A 17,218-nucleotide genomic window follows, 5' to 3' on the forward strand; every position below is an offset into this window, starting at 1 on the left:
ACAGGAACTCTACTCAATATTCTGTAATAATCTATAAAGGAAAAATAATCTGAAAATGAATATATATTTTTAATTTTTTTTAAATTGGAGGATAATTGCTTTACAATATTGTGATGGTTTCTGCCATACACCAACATGAATCAGCCACAAGTATACATATGTCCTTCCCCCTTGAACCCCTCTCCCATCTCCCACCCCATCCCATCCCTCTAGGCTGTCATGGAGCATGGGTTGAGCTTCCTGTGTCACACAGCAAATTCCCACTTGCTATCTATTTCAGATATGGTAATGTACGTGCTCCCATGATATTCTCTCAATTCATCCCACCCTCTCCTTCCCCTACTGTGTCCACAAGTCTGTGCTCTACATCCATGTCTCCTTTGCTGCCGTGAAAATAGTTTCATCAGTACCATCTTCCTAGATTCCAAATGCATGCATTAATATACAATGTTAGTTTATATTTTATTATATATGTATTATATATATGTATATTATATGTATATAATAAATGTATATCAAACTGGGGTCTCCTGCATCACAGGTGGATTCTTTATCAACAGAGCTATCAGGGAAGCTCATATAATAAAATAATTATATATATGTACATACATGTGTGTGTATATATATATATATATTTCTGAATCATCTTGCTGTACATCTGAAACTCATGCGGCATGGTAAATCAGCTGTATTTCCATTTTAAAAAAAGAGAAAATGAAAGAGACAACACTTGTCTGTATTGAAAGAGACAATACTTGTCTGTATTGACCCTCTTGTGTGAGTTCAATGTCTCCCCTGTGGCTTCAGTGGAAACCTGTCATGTCCACAGGAGCCCTGCCGTCGTATATAACTGTTACCCTGAACCATCAGGACATCAGGGAAGCCATCAGAGAAACAGTTCCTTCTTTGTCTCTTGCCTTCCAGCTCAGAGAAGAGAATGAGCCTTTCCACACCCCCTGGTGAAGGACTAGGAAGTTCCATGGGTTGGTAGCTCCCACTTTCTGACACTGAGAGGCTGCTAGCCACTAAAAATGTTACTCACTCTTCCAACTCCAAGTTGTCTCAGGGAAGCAGTTTTCCAGCTTAGGATGGATTTTGCCCCCCACTGGCATCTAGACAGGGGTGTGTAACCAGTTGTCACCAGTGAGGTGTGAGCAGCAGTGATGCAACACTTCTGGACCAAGGTGCGTAGGAAATCAGAGTGTCTTCTTCCTGTTTCTCTTCTCCATCCATAGACTCATAAAATAGAAGGATCCAGGCACCACCTGAAAAGACTTCCAGGAGTTAAGGGGGAAAGAATTCTCTTGTGTCAATCGATGCATTGAGATTGGGGGATTTATTTGCTGTGCCAATTACTCCTACTCTGAGCTTCCCTGGTGGCTCAGACGGTAAAGAATCCTCCTGAAGTACAGGAGACTCGGGTCAATTCCTGGGTCAGGAAGATCCCCTGGCGAAGGGAATGGCTACCCACTCCCGTATTCTTGCTAGGAGAATCCCATGGACAAAGGGGCCTGGCGGTCTACAGTTCATGGGGTTGCAAAGAGTTGGACATGACTGAGTGACTAAAGCTTTCACTTTACTCTTATTCTAATTAATACACTTCATATAAGCAGTCTCAGGATATCTTTTTTTGTTTGTTTTGTCATTGAAAATAGTTTTAAAATATTTCTTTCTTTCTTTTGGCTATGTCAGGTCTTAGTTGCAGCTTGCAGGCTCTTCGTTGCAGAGCGTGGGCTTCTCTCTATTCCTGGTGTGCAGGCTTAGCTGTGGGATATTAGTTCCCCAACCACGGATTGAACCTCAACCATGGACAGGTGGATTCTTCACCACTGGACCACCAAGAAGTCCCAGAATCATGCTATCTTGAAGACAACAAAGTCCAAATGTGTAATCCAAAAATGATGTTAATTATATAAATCAAATATTTAAATGACATGAACAAGATGCTTTCCCTGATTAGATCTGGCTCTTTCCTCATTAAATGTGTTCCCCCTCCCCAGGTTTTTACCTGGGGAGGTAAGATAAGGTTGGGGTGGCTAAGGTTTTTACACCCAGAGAGATACATAGAGTGAGCATATCCTTATTTGAGAAGCATTTTAGGAAGGTGGCTTTACAAGTATTAAAAGCTGATTCTTCTTCTGATGGACAGCTCCATGGATTCTCCAGAGACCCCTCTGGTCTTCCTATCCAAGCACAGTTTCCTTGGTACCCACAAGTCCCATTTCTCCAGCAGCAGCATCTAACCCTTAAGCCCTTTACCCCTGTCTCAGGCAGGATAGGCTAGCCTCCTTCAGTTTGCATTTTCTCGCTCCGGCCAGATGCTCCTCTTAAAATCATTCCAAACCAAATTGCTCTGTTGGCTGTGTTGTACTGGGTCCCCAAGATTCACACAACTTTGGACCCCATCAGAGAAGAGCAGAGAAGTCTTTCCTTCTCTCCCCATCTCTGCTGCTATAGGTAACGTGTGTTCCCTTTTTAACTATGTCAGTCCTTTGACAATGCAATGATGCAATCACATACAGGAAAATTATGTTTCCAAACAACAAATAGGGAACTTCAACTCACAAACTCACCCAAAACTGAAACAAAAGCCATCTTTATTTTTCCATTAGCAGCATGGAGCCTACCAAAAATATTCACCTGACAGATGAATTTGCTGTTTGATCTGTTTTCTTGTTTTTAGCATGTTTTTGGCAGACAAGCCATTCAGTTACCTATTTATAAATGTTTTCAAATTCTGTGATATTTTCCCCCCATTTCAATGGTGTTCTATCATCTTTAAAATTAAAACGTTTCCCCAACTGTAGAAAGAACGTTATTAATAATTTAGCATCCAAATCAGGTTTTGCCTTGATGATAAAAATAAAAAGTACTATGTATCATATAGGAACTTGGACTTATTTCCCTAGTACACATATTTTCACAAAGTAGCTTTTCTGGTCATTTAAGAAGCTGAGTTGAAGAGAGTCACATGAAAAATTAGGCTCAGAATGCTCTCAGCTGCCTCTTCTGTCTGCTACAAATCATCACTCATGTTTAACTTTCTCCTGTTTTGTAATTTTGCTGTTTGGGATAAAAGGCATGTCCAATAATTGGGCTCAGTGAAATATAAGTCACTCGGTCATGTTTGACTCTTTGTGACCCCGTAGACTGTAGCCCACCAGGCTCCTCTGTCCATGGAATTCTCCAGGTACGAATACTGGAGTGGGTTGCCATTCCCTTCTCAAGACTGAGCTCAGTAATACCAAGCTATTTCCCTAAATCCCATTTCTATTTTATTTTATTCATTTATTTGGCTGTGCTGCATCTTAGTAGTATTCTGAATATTTAGTTGCAGCATGTAGGCCTTAGCTGTGGCATGTGGGATCTAGTTCCCTGACCAGAAATCAAACTCAGGACTCCTGCATTGGGAGCATGGAGTCTTAGCCACTGGGCCTCCAGGGAGGTCCCAAGATGATGTATTCATTACCCAGGACAGGCTACATCAGGGTGTGACAGGAAATGTAAGAGGCAGGTACTCTTGCCCCCATTTTACAAAAGAGCAAACTGGGGCCTGGAGATGATAAATGATTGTCTCCAAGTCTGTGCTTTCATTCGCCTCCCATTTGCTGCAGGAACTGCAGCAAGCTTGCCTTTCACAGCCCAGTTCCAATTGGTCTCCCAGAGAGATGTGTTAAAAAAAAAAAAATTCATGGTCACAAATGAATCCAGATGGGCGGGGCTGGAAGAGGGTGATAATCAACCAGACTAGCTCAATTAGTTTCCCTAGGGTTGCCATGACAAAACACTGTAAACTGGGTGTCTGAGAACAACAGTCATGTATTCTCTGTCTGTTCCAGAGGCCAGAAGTCCAAAACCAAAGTGTCAACAGGGCCATGTTCCTCCACAGGCTCTAGGGATCAGTGTGTTCCAGACCTCTCTCCTAGCCTCTGATAGTTCACTGTCTTATGACCGCATAATTCCTGTCTTCACATGGTCCACTCTCCCTATACAATGTCTCTCTCTCCAAACTTCTGTTCTTTTAAGGTCACTAGTTATGTTGGATGAGGGCCCCATCCTACTTCAGTATGACCTCATTTTAATTAATTACCCCCTTTCCAAGTAAGCTCCCAGTCTGAGGTATTTGAGGTTAAGTTTCCATGGGTAGACGGTGAGCACTTGGAAAAGACATTTGTTTTCACTGGGATACTAATTTCCTTCAAAAAAAAGAAAGAAAGAAATTAAAGACTGTCCTTGAAGGACTTCCCTGATGGTCCAGTGGTTAAAACTCTGCCTTCCAATGCAGGGGGTATGGGTTCCATCCTTGGTCAGAGAGCTAAGATCTCACATGCCTCACAGTCATAAAATCAAAACATAAAACAATAACAACAAAAACTGAAAAACAGTATTGTAACAAGTTTAATAAAAACTTTTAAAATGGTCCACATCAAAAAAAAAATTTTTTTAATAATAAATTAAAGACTGTCCCCAAGGGTGTGTGCGTGCTCAGTTGCATCTGACTCTTCCCGACCCTGTGGGATATAACCCACCAGGCTCTTCTGTCCATGGGCTTTTCTAGGCAAGAATACTGGAGTGGGTTGCCATTTCCTCCTCCAGGGGTCTTCCCAACCAAGGGATCAAACCTGCATCTCCTGCACTGGCAGGTGGATTCTTTACCACTGAGCCAGCTGGGAAGTCCTCCTGAGGATAAGTTAGTGCTTTTCATTTTTATTTCTTAATAAATGCATCATGTTTCCAGTGACTCAAACAAAATTGATTATCTACTTTCACACTATATGAAGCACATAGTAACACTCCCACATGAAAACTGTCAAGGTTTGAAATTAGTGGATTTAAATCACACAACGGGCTAATGGTGACATTAGTATTGGACTTTGGGCTTTCTATCTTAATGGGGTAGAGCCTTGGGGTGGGGAAGGAAATGGCAACCCACTCCAGTATTCTTGCTGGGAAAATCCCATGGACAGAGGAACCTGACGGGCTATAGTCCATGGGGTTGCAAAGAATCGTACATGATTGCATGACTGAAGAGGGAGAGAGATGCTTAGGGAGGTAGGTTTTAGATATAGAAAGAAGGAAAGTGAAGTCTCTCAGTCATGTCAGACTCTTTGCAATCCCATGGACTATAACCCGTCAGGCTCCTCCATCCATAGGATTTTCCAGGCAAGAATACTGGAGTGGGTTGCCATTTCCTTCTCCAGGGGATCTTCCCAACCCAGGGATCAAACCTGGGTCTCCCAAATTGCAAGCAGACTCCTTACCATCTGAGCCACCTTTAGAAGTAGAAGGTAAAATTCCTAAGAATTCCTAGGAAATTTTCTAGGAAAGCCAGGACCTCCTTCTCACCAGTAAAAATATGACTTAGAAGGTCAAACCCTCCATCAAGGCAGAAGAGAGCCTTAAACCCCTGACTGGGGAGCAGGAAACTCAGGATCCAAAAGCACCATCGGCAGTAAAGCACCTCTGTCCTATCATTCGTCCTGATAATGCCTTCTGCACAGGCAACAGCAGTAACGGGTCCTCCTGCAAGTAAAGACATTAAAGCTCAGAGAGAAAAAACAAATATCGCACATTAACGCATAGATGTGGAATCTAGGAAACTGGTAGGGATGAACCTATTTGCAAAACAGAAATAGAGATAAAACACAGACACAGAGAACAATTGTATGAACACCAAGGAGGGAAGGGGGAGTAGGGTGAATTGGGAGACTGGAATTGACATATATATACTACTGATATTCTGTATAAAGTAGATAACTAATCCACAACTTGGCACTGTTTTTGCTTTGGCTCCGTCTCTTCATTCTTTCTGGTGTTATTCCTCCACTCTTCTCCAGTAGCATATCAGGCACCTACTGAACTGGGGGGTTCATCTTTCAGTGTCTTATCTTTTTGCCTTTTCATACTGTTCATGGGGTTCTTAAGGCAAGAATACTGAAGTGGTTTGCCATTCCCTTCTCCAGTGGACCACATTTTGAGGTGTTAGAGAAGACTCTTGAGAGTCCCTTGGACTGCAAGGAGATCCAACCAGTCAATCGTAATGGAAATCAGTCCTGAATATTCATTGGAAGGACTGATGCTGAAACTCCAATACTTTGGCCACCTGATGCAAAGAACCAATTCATTGGAAAAGACCCTGATGCTAGGAAAGATTGAAGGCAGGAGGAGAAGGGGATGATAGAGGATGAGATGGTTGGATGATATCACCGACTCGATGGACTTGAGTTTGAGCAAGCTCCAGGAATTGTGATGGACAGGGAAGTCTGGTGTGCTGCAGTCCATGAAGTCACAAAGAGTTGGACACGACTGAGCGACTGAACTGAATAAGAACCTACTGTATAGCATAGAGAACTCTACTCAGTGCTCTGTGGTGACCTAAATGGGAAGGAAACCCCCAACATTTGGGATATATGTATACATATAGCAGAGAAGGCAATGGCAACCCCCTCCAGTACTCTTGCCTGGAAAATCCCATGGGCAGAGGACCCTGGTAGGCTGCAGATAGTGGATTCACTTTGCTGTACAGCAGAAACTAACATTGTAAAGCAACTGTACTCGAATAAAAAATAAAAAAACAAAGCCCAGTGAATTAGTGGCATATTGTCCAAAGTCCAGGTGACAGTGGAGAGTCATCAATTTCCTTGCTCTTTGCCCCAGATTAGGTGGTGGGCTTTCTTAGTCCCTACCTTGGAGAGAGAACATTATTCATAAGCGAGAGAGAGTCTGTGACCTTTATGTGTTGTTTGCAAGTCTATGTGGACACACATCATATTTTCTTCACTGTAATGAGAGAAATGGAAGTTCTGTTTTGTTGGAGGTGAGAGGATGAGAAAAACAATCACGATCACTTTGAGTGCTGTTTTGAAACCCATACTTTTTGTCTGCTGAGAGTTGAGCTGAAGAAACGTTATTTCAAACACAAGCCAGAGAGAAATTTCTAGAATAAGTCCTGCAGCTTCCCAAGCTGTGGACCCAGGTATGTATATAAGATGAATAATAAGACATGCGTGTGTGCTAAGTTGCTTCAGTCGTGTCCTACTCTTTGCAACTCTATGGACCATAGCTCACTAGGCTCCTCTGTCCATGAAATTCTCCACACATGAATACTGGAGTGGATTGCCATGCCCTCATCCCAGGGATCATCCTGACCCAGGGATCGAACCCACGTCTCTTACATCTCCTGCATTGGCAGGTGGGTTCTTTACCACCAGCACCACCTGGGAAGCCTGAATAATAAGACAAGAATCCACATAAACAAATCTTTATGACGCTTCTTTTTATTTTTGGCCATGCCGTGTGGCATGTGGGATCTTATTTCCCTAACCAGGGATTGAACCTGTACTCACTACAATGGAAGTGTGGAACCTTAACAACTAGACCACCAGGGTTCATCCCATAACTCCGTACATAAAGAGCTAGTTAGAAAGAGAAGTTAAGCAGATCACATAGAAAGATGCTCTTCAGGGCTTCTGATGATGAAGCTAATGTGTCTTCCTCAGCTTGTCCTTCATAAAGTGAAGTCTGCAACTACTTCTAGTCCAGTCATGAACCTCTGTCTACAGATCATAACAAATAGAGAATTTCCAGAACACCATTAATCTGGGGACAAAGTGGATCCACCATAAGACATTTGGTCTTTGATCCTCATTCTCAAAGAATAATTTCTCATAAACTGTCTTAAACATTGAAAGAAACACTACATCAACTTGGACAGAAACAAACCCACAGTTCATATAAATAAAACAGTTCATGCAACTGTATTTGAGCAAAAATTCAAGTGGTTTCTACCACTCAAGTTTCATATGTGTCCATTTGCAAATAAGTTAATTACATAGCTTAGTTATGACAACAACCGAAGGAATTAACATTTACTTTAATTTAGTGTCTCGGTATTCACTTTTTGTGACATTTGAAAGCTATTTTTTATTAAAGAAGAGTTGATTTGCAGTATTATGTTAGTTTCATGTACAGAGCATAGTGATTCAGTATTTTTGCAGATTATACTCCATTATAGGTTATTAGGGAGAAGGCAATGACACCCCACTCCAGTACTCTTGCCTGGAAAATCCCATGGACAGAGGAGCCTGGTAGGCTGCAGTCCATGAGGTCGCTAAGAGTCAGACACAACTTCACTTTCACTTTTCACTTTCATGCATTGGAGAAGGAAATGGCAACCCACTCCAGTATTCTTGCCTGGAGAATCCCAGGGACAGGGGAGCCTGGTGGGCTGCCATCTATGGGGTCGCACAGAGTCGGACACGACTGAAGCAACTTAGCAGCAGCAGCAGCATAGGTTATTACAAGATATTGGGTATAATTCCATGTGCTATACAGTAAATTCATCCTTATTTATTTTACATAGTAGTTTGTTAATTCCCCAATTTGTCCTTCCTCTCTAATAGTTATTTTTTCAATTTTGGATTTTGGGGTGATTCTTAGCACGAAAACTTTAAAGCACATCCTTAATTTGAAGTAGGATTATGCATAAAGGAGTTTTACATTTACTGTTACCTGGTATATCATCTACTAAAATATTTCAAAAAGAGAACTAGTCTACTTCATAACATTTTACAATCTTTAATAAATTCCTTGTAACCAGCAGTGCTGAAAATTTTTTTAACACTTTTAAAATATTATTGGTCAATATTAAATTTGTCATAAATTTTCCCTAACTTTGGAAACAAGCCCAGTAGCTAATTTTTCAAGTGACTCATAGTTATCATCAATTTAAATACAAGGTGTTAAATCCTGTTAAGTCCAAGTTTGTTTGAGTAAGAAATTATTTCCCTTGAACGACAAGTGTTGATTAAACTATTTCAGTGCATCGTCCTGGTCTTGCCAGCCAACATTCTATATGGGCAACACTTCAATACACTAAGGGAAGCAGCAGAGTTAGAAAAATAACAGAAATGTGTGTTGGAAGCACAGAAAGCCATAAGAATTCATACTGCCTTTTACAGTAAAAAATAAGTTTAAGCTCTTTGATTGTGGCTGTGTGTGACTCAAGCAATCAACATTTTGGTGCAGAATTTAAGTTTATTGAAGTCTCCAGATGGACTTCCCTGGTGGCTCAGACAGTGAAGCGTCTGTCTACAATGCAGGAGACCTGGGTTTGATCCCTGGGTCGGGAAAATTCCCTGGAGAAGCAAATGGCAACCCACTTCAGTACTCTTGCGTGGAAAATCCCATGGTCGGAGGAGCTTGGTGCAGGCTACTGTCCATGGGGTCGCAAAGAGTCGGGCACGACTGAGCGACTCCAGATAGGTATATTGGAAGCTCTGGGGAGTCTGTTCGTATCCTCTACGTTACTGGGACAACAGAGGACGAGATGTTTGGATCGCAACACCAACTCCATGGACATGAGTTTGAGCAAGCTCTGGGAGATGGTGAAGGACAGGGAGGCCTGGCGTGCTGCAGTCCATGGGGTCAAAAAGAGTCTGACGTGACTGAGCGACTGAAGGGCAACAACAACATTTCTGGGTGTGACCTTGGAAGAAACCGTGGTGTAAGGATTTCCATTCAAGCCCTGGCGCAGGGTAAGCGCTGATGGAGGTGGTACACAGGAGTCCACTAGGGGACGCTGCACTTTCTTGCACATCAATGAATGTAACTTTAAAATATGTAGATTCCATTTCTGTTCATTTAAGCCATAGAAAATATAACAAGCATTTATTACCAAAACCAATGTTCCCCTTCAGAAGAAAGTATCTGGGCTAGCTAGGACATTCTGTGTGGGGCGATCCATTTATTAAGTGATTGAAGGTTCTATAGTCCCAAGCAGAATGATTTTTTACTTCAAAAACATCGGAATCAACACCACTATGCTTTTGGAATGCTCTCTATATTTGGAAGTTTTTAAATAATCTAGACAATTCCCTCCTCAGAATTAGGGGATAGAATTCTAACGAGATAAAAGTCACAATACCATGAAAAGCGAAAATTTTCAGCCAACACCTTTTTTCAGCCAGGTCCTTCAAACATGTTCTGAAAAACATTTTATTTTGAAAGGATTGTTGCCCTAACAAACATGCCTTTCTTGTTACAGCAGGGTCACAAAATGTATTAATTTCTGCAATGAGACAACAAAAGTGTTTCTTGTTTATTAATATTTTTATGGATGTATAGTTGATTTACAATGCTGTGTTAATTTCTGCTGTACAGAAAATGCTTCAATTATACATATATATATAAAAGAATATTTTTTAAAAGAATGTATATATACACAGTATATATATATAATGAAAAGTGAAAGTGAAAGTCACTCAGTCGTGTCCGACTTTTGTGACCCCATGAACTATACAGCCCATGTAATTCTCCAGGCCAGAACACTGGAGTGGGTAGCCTTTCCCTTCTCTGGGGGATCTTCCCAACCCAGGAATCAAAGCCAGGTCTCCCGAATTGCAGGCAGATTCTTTACCAGCTGAGCCACAAGGGAAGCCCAAGAATACTGGAGTGGGTGGCCTATCCCTTCTCCAGCAGATCTCCCCTGACTCAGGAATCAAACTGGGGTCTCCTGCATTGCAGGCAGCCTCTTTACCACCTGAGCTATGAGGGAAGCTCTAGATATAATATGTACATATATATACTATATATACATATGCGTGTGTGCTAGGTCCATTCAGTTGTGTCTAACTCTTTGCGACCCTGTGGACCATAGCCTGCCAGGCTCCATTTTCCATGGGATTTTCCAGGCAAGAATACTGGAGTGGGTTGCCACGCCCTTCTCCAGGGGATCTTCCCAACCCACGGATCGAACCCCGCATCTCTTACGTCTCCTGTGTTGAAAGGCAGGTTCTTTATCACTAGCGCCACCCGGGAAGCCCATATATACCTATATACATATCTATATTCAGTTATACATATATATGTATAAAATATTTTTAAAGAATGTATATGTATATATACACATTAAAAAAATTTTTTTTCTTTTCAATTATGGTTCAAATCTAATTCTCTGTGTTACACAGTAGGACCTTGCTGTTTATCCGTCCTGTTTATAATAGTTTGCATCTGCTAACCCCAGCCTCCCTCTCCATCCCTCTCCCCAGTTCTCTATGTCAATGAGTCTGTTTCTCTTTCATAGATAGGTTCATTTGGAGACACCGAAGGTTTTAATGGAGTAAATATGGGGCTGAATTGGGGTACCCATTGAGGATCAAGAGTCAGATAGAAATGTAGGCACGGTCAGGGGCTAAGCAGGTGCCTCTGAGCCAGAGGTGCTCAATTGTGTTTCTGCTTGCTCTCGGGAGTGCAAAGTCCCCTGGTCATGGCTCCAGGATCGTAAGGCCCGCCTCTCTCCTTAGCCACTTGCTTACCTGTGTGGACAGGTGTGTGACATCTTTCTTCCCATCCATTCCTCTAACCCTTGAGAGAGAAAGTATTTAAACCTCACTTCAGGGCAGTGCTGCCTCAGGATGGAAGAAAACATATCTTCAAGAGAGGATGAGATTGTTTGGCATTTTAGGGACCTCTTTGGGTTTTTGTTTGTTTGCTTTTAAACTGGAGTGTTTTGTTTGTTTGTTTAAATGTTTATTTGTTTATTTAGGCTGTGCCAAGTCTTAGTTGCGGCACTTGGGATCTTTAACTACGGCATGCAGGACCTAGTTTCCTAACCAGGGATCCAGCTGGGCCCTCTGCACTGGCAGAGCGGAATCTTAGCCATTGGACGACTGAAGTCCCAGAGACGCCTTTGTTAATTCTCCAGGGAGACAAAATTATCCCCGGACGAACAAACATTGACCGTGACGGTAATCACTCCGGTCGATGGAAGTGTACCCCCTCCTTGACATCCATCCCTTCTCATTTACAGTTTTTTTCACACCAGCAGCAACTCGCTTACAAGATCAGGGCCCCCTGCAAAGTCCACAAAAGCCCAGCTAATTCCTTTCATTTTTTTTAAAAAGGAGAAATGCCAACACAAGTTGACAGAAACTGTGGAGTATTGTAAATGTTGACATGTTCTAAATAAACACTGTCAACACAGGCAAAACCATTGTGGCATAACAGTACTAGTTGTGAAATAATTATGGCATTTATAACAATGTTAATTTATAGCCACTGCTGATCTGTATTTGGGGAATGAGATGGAAGCCGGAAATGGCTTAATGACCGTCAGACCTGTCCTTCCCAGTCTGCAGTGGGACTCCTAGCTGTCACAGCCTTCCTTAGCTACGAGGCTGAAGTTCTTCACCTCAGGTTCTTGTGGGATGGGAGGTGGGGACAGGCAAATCGGTCCTGCTGGCAGCCCCTACTCACCCTGTGGAAAGGTCACTTGAATGGATTCATCTTCAGTGGTGACCAGCACCACTTTGGAGTCAGTGAGAATGGAGTTTCATTTCTGCCTCTGATACTTAGCAGGTAAAAGTCATCTTTTAGGAAATTCCAATTTCCTCATGCATAAAATAGAGGAAATTATAGTACCTGGTCCATTGGCTGATTGGAAAGATTGTATGAGATACAAGATGTAAGTAATTTTACACCACTGCTGTCTCTCAAGTATACTTCTCAGTAATCACTATCATTATTTTAAAATATACTATTAAAATTTTCCACAGTAATAGCTATTAAAAATAATTTTGCTCTGCACTTTTGACGTGAATTTGAGGATGAAGTGCCGATTTGGTTTCAATATCAGGTCCTTGGACAGCACTACTCATGGAGATGAGACTTGGTAAGTATGGAAACTTGGGGTTAGGGAGAGAAACATAATAGTCTACCCTCCATATCATGTCTTTAAAAATTGTTACCTGGCCAAAAAAAATTTTTTTTTACAATCATGTAATCAAAGTATATACCAAAAATGTAAGTGTGTTCCCACTCCAAAGGAAATGAATGCCATAGTTTTGGCTGACTGCAAAATATTTTTTTGTTATCAAATATAATGCTTCCATAACCTCCTCTCTTAATCTCTCTCTCCATCTCCCAGGCCTTGCCACACTCAATTAAAGAACATTGTCTAAGGTGGGACCCAGAAGTCAATAATTTTCAGAGCAGCTCCACCCCCAACCAATGACTGTCAGGCAGTTTGAGAACCAATGAGGGATGGTATACAAGCCCCGCAGGCCATTCTAATGATGCTGAAGTGTGAGCCCTTAACTTTGGTCCTCCCAATTGTGGATGAGGAATTTCTACGGCCTCTTTCCTTACTCACTATGCTATGCTATGCTAAGTCACTAGGGATCGACATTTGTATGAAATGGGGAAGGACTTTGGGCAAGTAAAATACAAATGATAAAGACCACAATCATACTAATTCCTCGAGACCAGGTCATTTAAGCTACCCACAGGGGACCACCTGGGAATCAATATGTTGCTTCCAGTTCAGTTCAGTTCAGTCACTCAGTCGTGTCCAACTCTTTGCGACCCATGAATCACAGCACGCCAGGCCTCCCTGTCCATCACCAACTCCCGGAGTTCACTCAAACTCACGTCCATCGAGTTGGTGATGCCATCCAGCCATCTCATCCTCTGTCGTCCCCTTCTCCTCCTGCCCCCAATCCCTCCCAGCATCAGAGTCTTTTCCAATGAGTCAACTCTTTGCATGAGGTGGCCAGAGCACTGGAGTTTCAGCTTTAGCATCATTCCTTCCAAAGAACACCCAGGGCTGATCTCCTTTAGAATGGACTGGTTGGATCTCCTTGCAGTCCAAGGGACTCTCAAGAGTCTTCTCCAACACCACAGTTCAAAAGCATCAATTCTTCGGCGCTCATCTTTCTTCACAGTCCAACTCTCACATCCATACATGACCACAGGAAAAACCATAGCCTTGACTAGACGGACCTTTTTTTGCAAAGTAATGTCTCTGCTTTTGAATATGCTATCTAGGTTGGTCATAACTTTCCTTCCAAAGAGTAAGCGTCTTTTAATTTCATGGCTGCAGTCACCATCTGCAGTGATTTTGGAGCCCCCAAAAATAAAGTCTGACACTGTTTCCACTGTTTCCCCATCTATTTCCCATGAACTGATGGGACCGGATGCCATGATCTTCGTTTTCTGAATGTTGAGCTTTAAGCCAACTTTTTCACTCTCCACTTTCACTTTCATCAAGAGGCTTTTGAGTTCCTCTTCACTTTCTGCCATGAGGGTGGGGTCATCTGCATATCTGAGGTGATTGATATTTCTCCCAGCAATCTTGATTCCAGCTTGTGCTTCTTCCAGCCCAGCATTTCTCATGATGTACTCTGCATAGAAGTTAAATAAGCAGGGTGACAATATACAGCCTTGACGTACTTCTTTTCCTATTTGGAACCAGTCTGTTGTTCCATGTCCAGTTCTAACTGTTGCTTCCTGACCTGCATTTAGGTTTCTCAAGAGGCAGGTCAGGTGGTCTGGTATTCCCATCTCTTTCAGAATTGTCCACAGTTGATTGTGATCCACACAGTCAAAGGCTTTGACACAGTCAATAAAGCAGAAATAGATGTTTTTCTGGAACTCTCTTCTTTTTTCAATGATCCAGTGGATATTGGCAATTTGATCTCTGGTTCCTCTGCCTTTTCTAAAACCAGCTTGAACAACAGGAAGTTCACAGTTCACGTATTGCTGAAGCCTGGCTTGGAGAATTTTGAACATTACTTTACTAGCATGTGAGATGAGTGCAATTGTGCAGTAGTTTGAGCATTCTTTGGCATTGCCCTTCTTTGGGATTGGAGTGAAAACTGACCTTTTCCAGTCCTGTGGCCGCTGGTGAGTTTTCCAAATTTACTGGCATATTGAGTGCACTTTCACAGCATCAACTTTCAGGATATGAAAGAGCTCAACTGGAATTCCATCACCTCCACTAGCTTTGTTCATAGTGATGCTTTCTAAGGCCCACTTAACTTCACATTCCAGGATGTCTGGCTCTAGGTGAGTGATCACACCATCGTGATTATCTGGGTTGTGAAGCTCTTTTTTGTACAGTTCTTCTATGTATTCTTGCCACCTCTTCTTAATATCTTCTGCTTCTGTTAGGTCCATACCATTTCTGTCCTTTATCAAGCCCATTTTGCATGAATGTTCCCTTGGTATCTCTAATTTTCTTGAAGAGATCTCTAGTCTTTCCCATTCTGTTGTTCTCCTCTATTTCTTTGCATTGATCACTGAGGATGGTTTTCTTATCTCTTCTTGCTATTCTTTGGAACTCTGAGCATCTGAATGCAGAGTTCCAAAGACTGTTGCTTCCAAGGACTGGATAATTCAAAGACCTTTTATCTCAACATTTGTGATTCACAGTAGATGGTGAGTCATTCCTGGGGGCTTTAGTAATGAGTCTCCATCTCTGTGGGATAAAGATCTCTCCAACTGTTTAATGGTTACAGAGTTTCAGTATGGGATGATGCAAAAATTCTGGAACTGGATCCATCATATGATGGGAAATTAATTGACTGGCAAGTGAAAGATGAATTGGGGTATATACAAATGAATATGAGAAGTCCAGTAAAGAGGCTATCTCAAAAACCCAGTTCCAGGGCACAATTCTCGCATCTGAAAAGGAAAAGAAACAACAGATGTCAGGGAGAGTCAGGAGCTGAACTCAAAGGATAAGTTAAGTGAGTAGATATGGAATCAAGGAAGCCAGTGGTATCACAAATGACTGTGACTTCACCTTGCTTTCATGTGTTAAACATATAGATGTCTATAGGAAATATGATCAAATAGCCTGAATGAATCACCCAGCCCAGGCATAAAAGAGTCTGGGAAATGCAAAACATACCAAAACCTGGGTATAGTTCTTACAGAACAAACATTCCCCAATACATGAAATGAGTGCAGGAGAAACAGAAGATAAAGCCCTGAGAGATTAAAATCATTTAAATAACCTGGTAGTTAGCTTTGTAAAGGGAGAAAAGGCTATGGATACTTTTTAAAGGGAGTTCATTAGAATCTGTTGTTTTGGGGGTTTTTTTCTTTAACCTAGATAAGAATGCCCATGCAAAGTAAAAGGATCCCAGTACTGAAACAGGAGGGAAGAGGGCAGGGCACACTCTTTAAAAGAATGATTTGGCCATAGGACATGATAAAAACTGGTTAAAACCAACTATGTTCAAGATCGTGGATGATTCAACTTCCAGTAGCCCTTGAGCCTTATTATATTTTCTTTTGTAATATATTAACATCTAAATGGCACACCCACCAGTGCCAGCAGAGCTCTGAGGCCAGCCATAAAAGGCCAAAATGTAGGTGATGTCCCAATTCATGGAAATCTCTGCCCCTTCCCCCAAGTAATTGAAATAATCCTCTCACTATCTTATGAAATTACCCAGCCCATAAAAACTAACTGTGTCATATTTTGAAGCTGTCTCTCTTGCATTCTGAGATGGCCCATACTTTGTTGAGTGTGTTTCTCTGTAAATAAATCCATTTCTTAGTTCTCACTTTATCTCTCACAGAATTCCTCCTGCACTGAGACACAAAGAACTTGAGCCTCAGTAAGTCCCGACAGCAGGTGAGTGATTCTAATTAAAAGACTGTAGGTTCAAATCCCAAACTGTGTTTAGGCTGGGTTCGAGTCCCAGCCACTTGGGTTCAAGTCCCAAGCTGAGTTACATGGTTTTAGACAAGAGAAGCAAAAAGGGAACATATTTTGTGCTTTATTCTTCATGACAAAGTCTAGTGAACAAAATCACATCTATTTTGCCAAGTTCAGACATTCAGCTAAAAGGGCAGAAGAAACTCCAATTGCATTCTTTGTTGACTAGGTTGTTTTGTAGCAGGAAACCTCATGCTGCAAATACTTAAAGATTGAAAAATAAAGGCTTAATTTGGTTGCTTAGGCTTTTATTAGGTTCAAAATGATCAGTTAGTTTTTTTTATTAAATGGTAAAGGAGTGTTCAGCTCCTGCAAACAATCATCTCAATCATGTTGGTTTCTATTTAATCCCATAATGAATAGTAATTAATTACACGTTGATCATTTTCATCCTTAGAACCACATCGAGATGTAGGAATACATTTATATATAGCCAGTAATGCCAGTGCGATCCTCAATTAGCAGAAAGGGGCTGAAATGCCTTTGGTTTGTGCAACATTGATGGTTGATTGGCTTCTTGTTATGCAAATAAAGCTCCCCACTGAGAGAGGAAAAGATGAGAATAAAAAAGTGTTCTACCCAGTGAAGTGGACATTCTCTGTGTACTTGTGTCTATGCCTTTCCAGTTTCTCTTCCATAGACATCACCCTCTTTCTTTCAATTGGATGACTTTATTCATGAAAGAGTTTTGGAGTAAGTCCTAAAATTAAG

Source organism: Bos indicus, chromosome 17 (genome assembly GCF_029378745.1).
Source record: "Bos indicus isolate NIAB-ARS_2022 breed Sahiwal x Tharparkar chromosome 17, NIAB-ARS_B.indTharparkar_mat_pri_1.0, whole genome shotgun sequence".
Lineage (NCBI taxonomy): Eukaryota > Metazoa > Chordata > Mammalia > Artiodactyla > Bovidae > Bos > Bos indicus.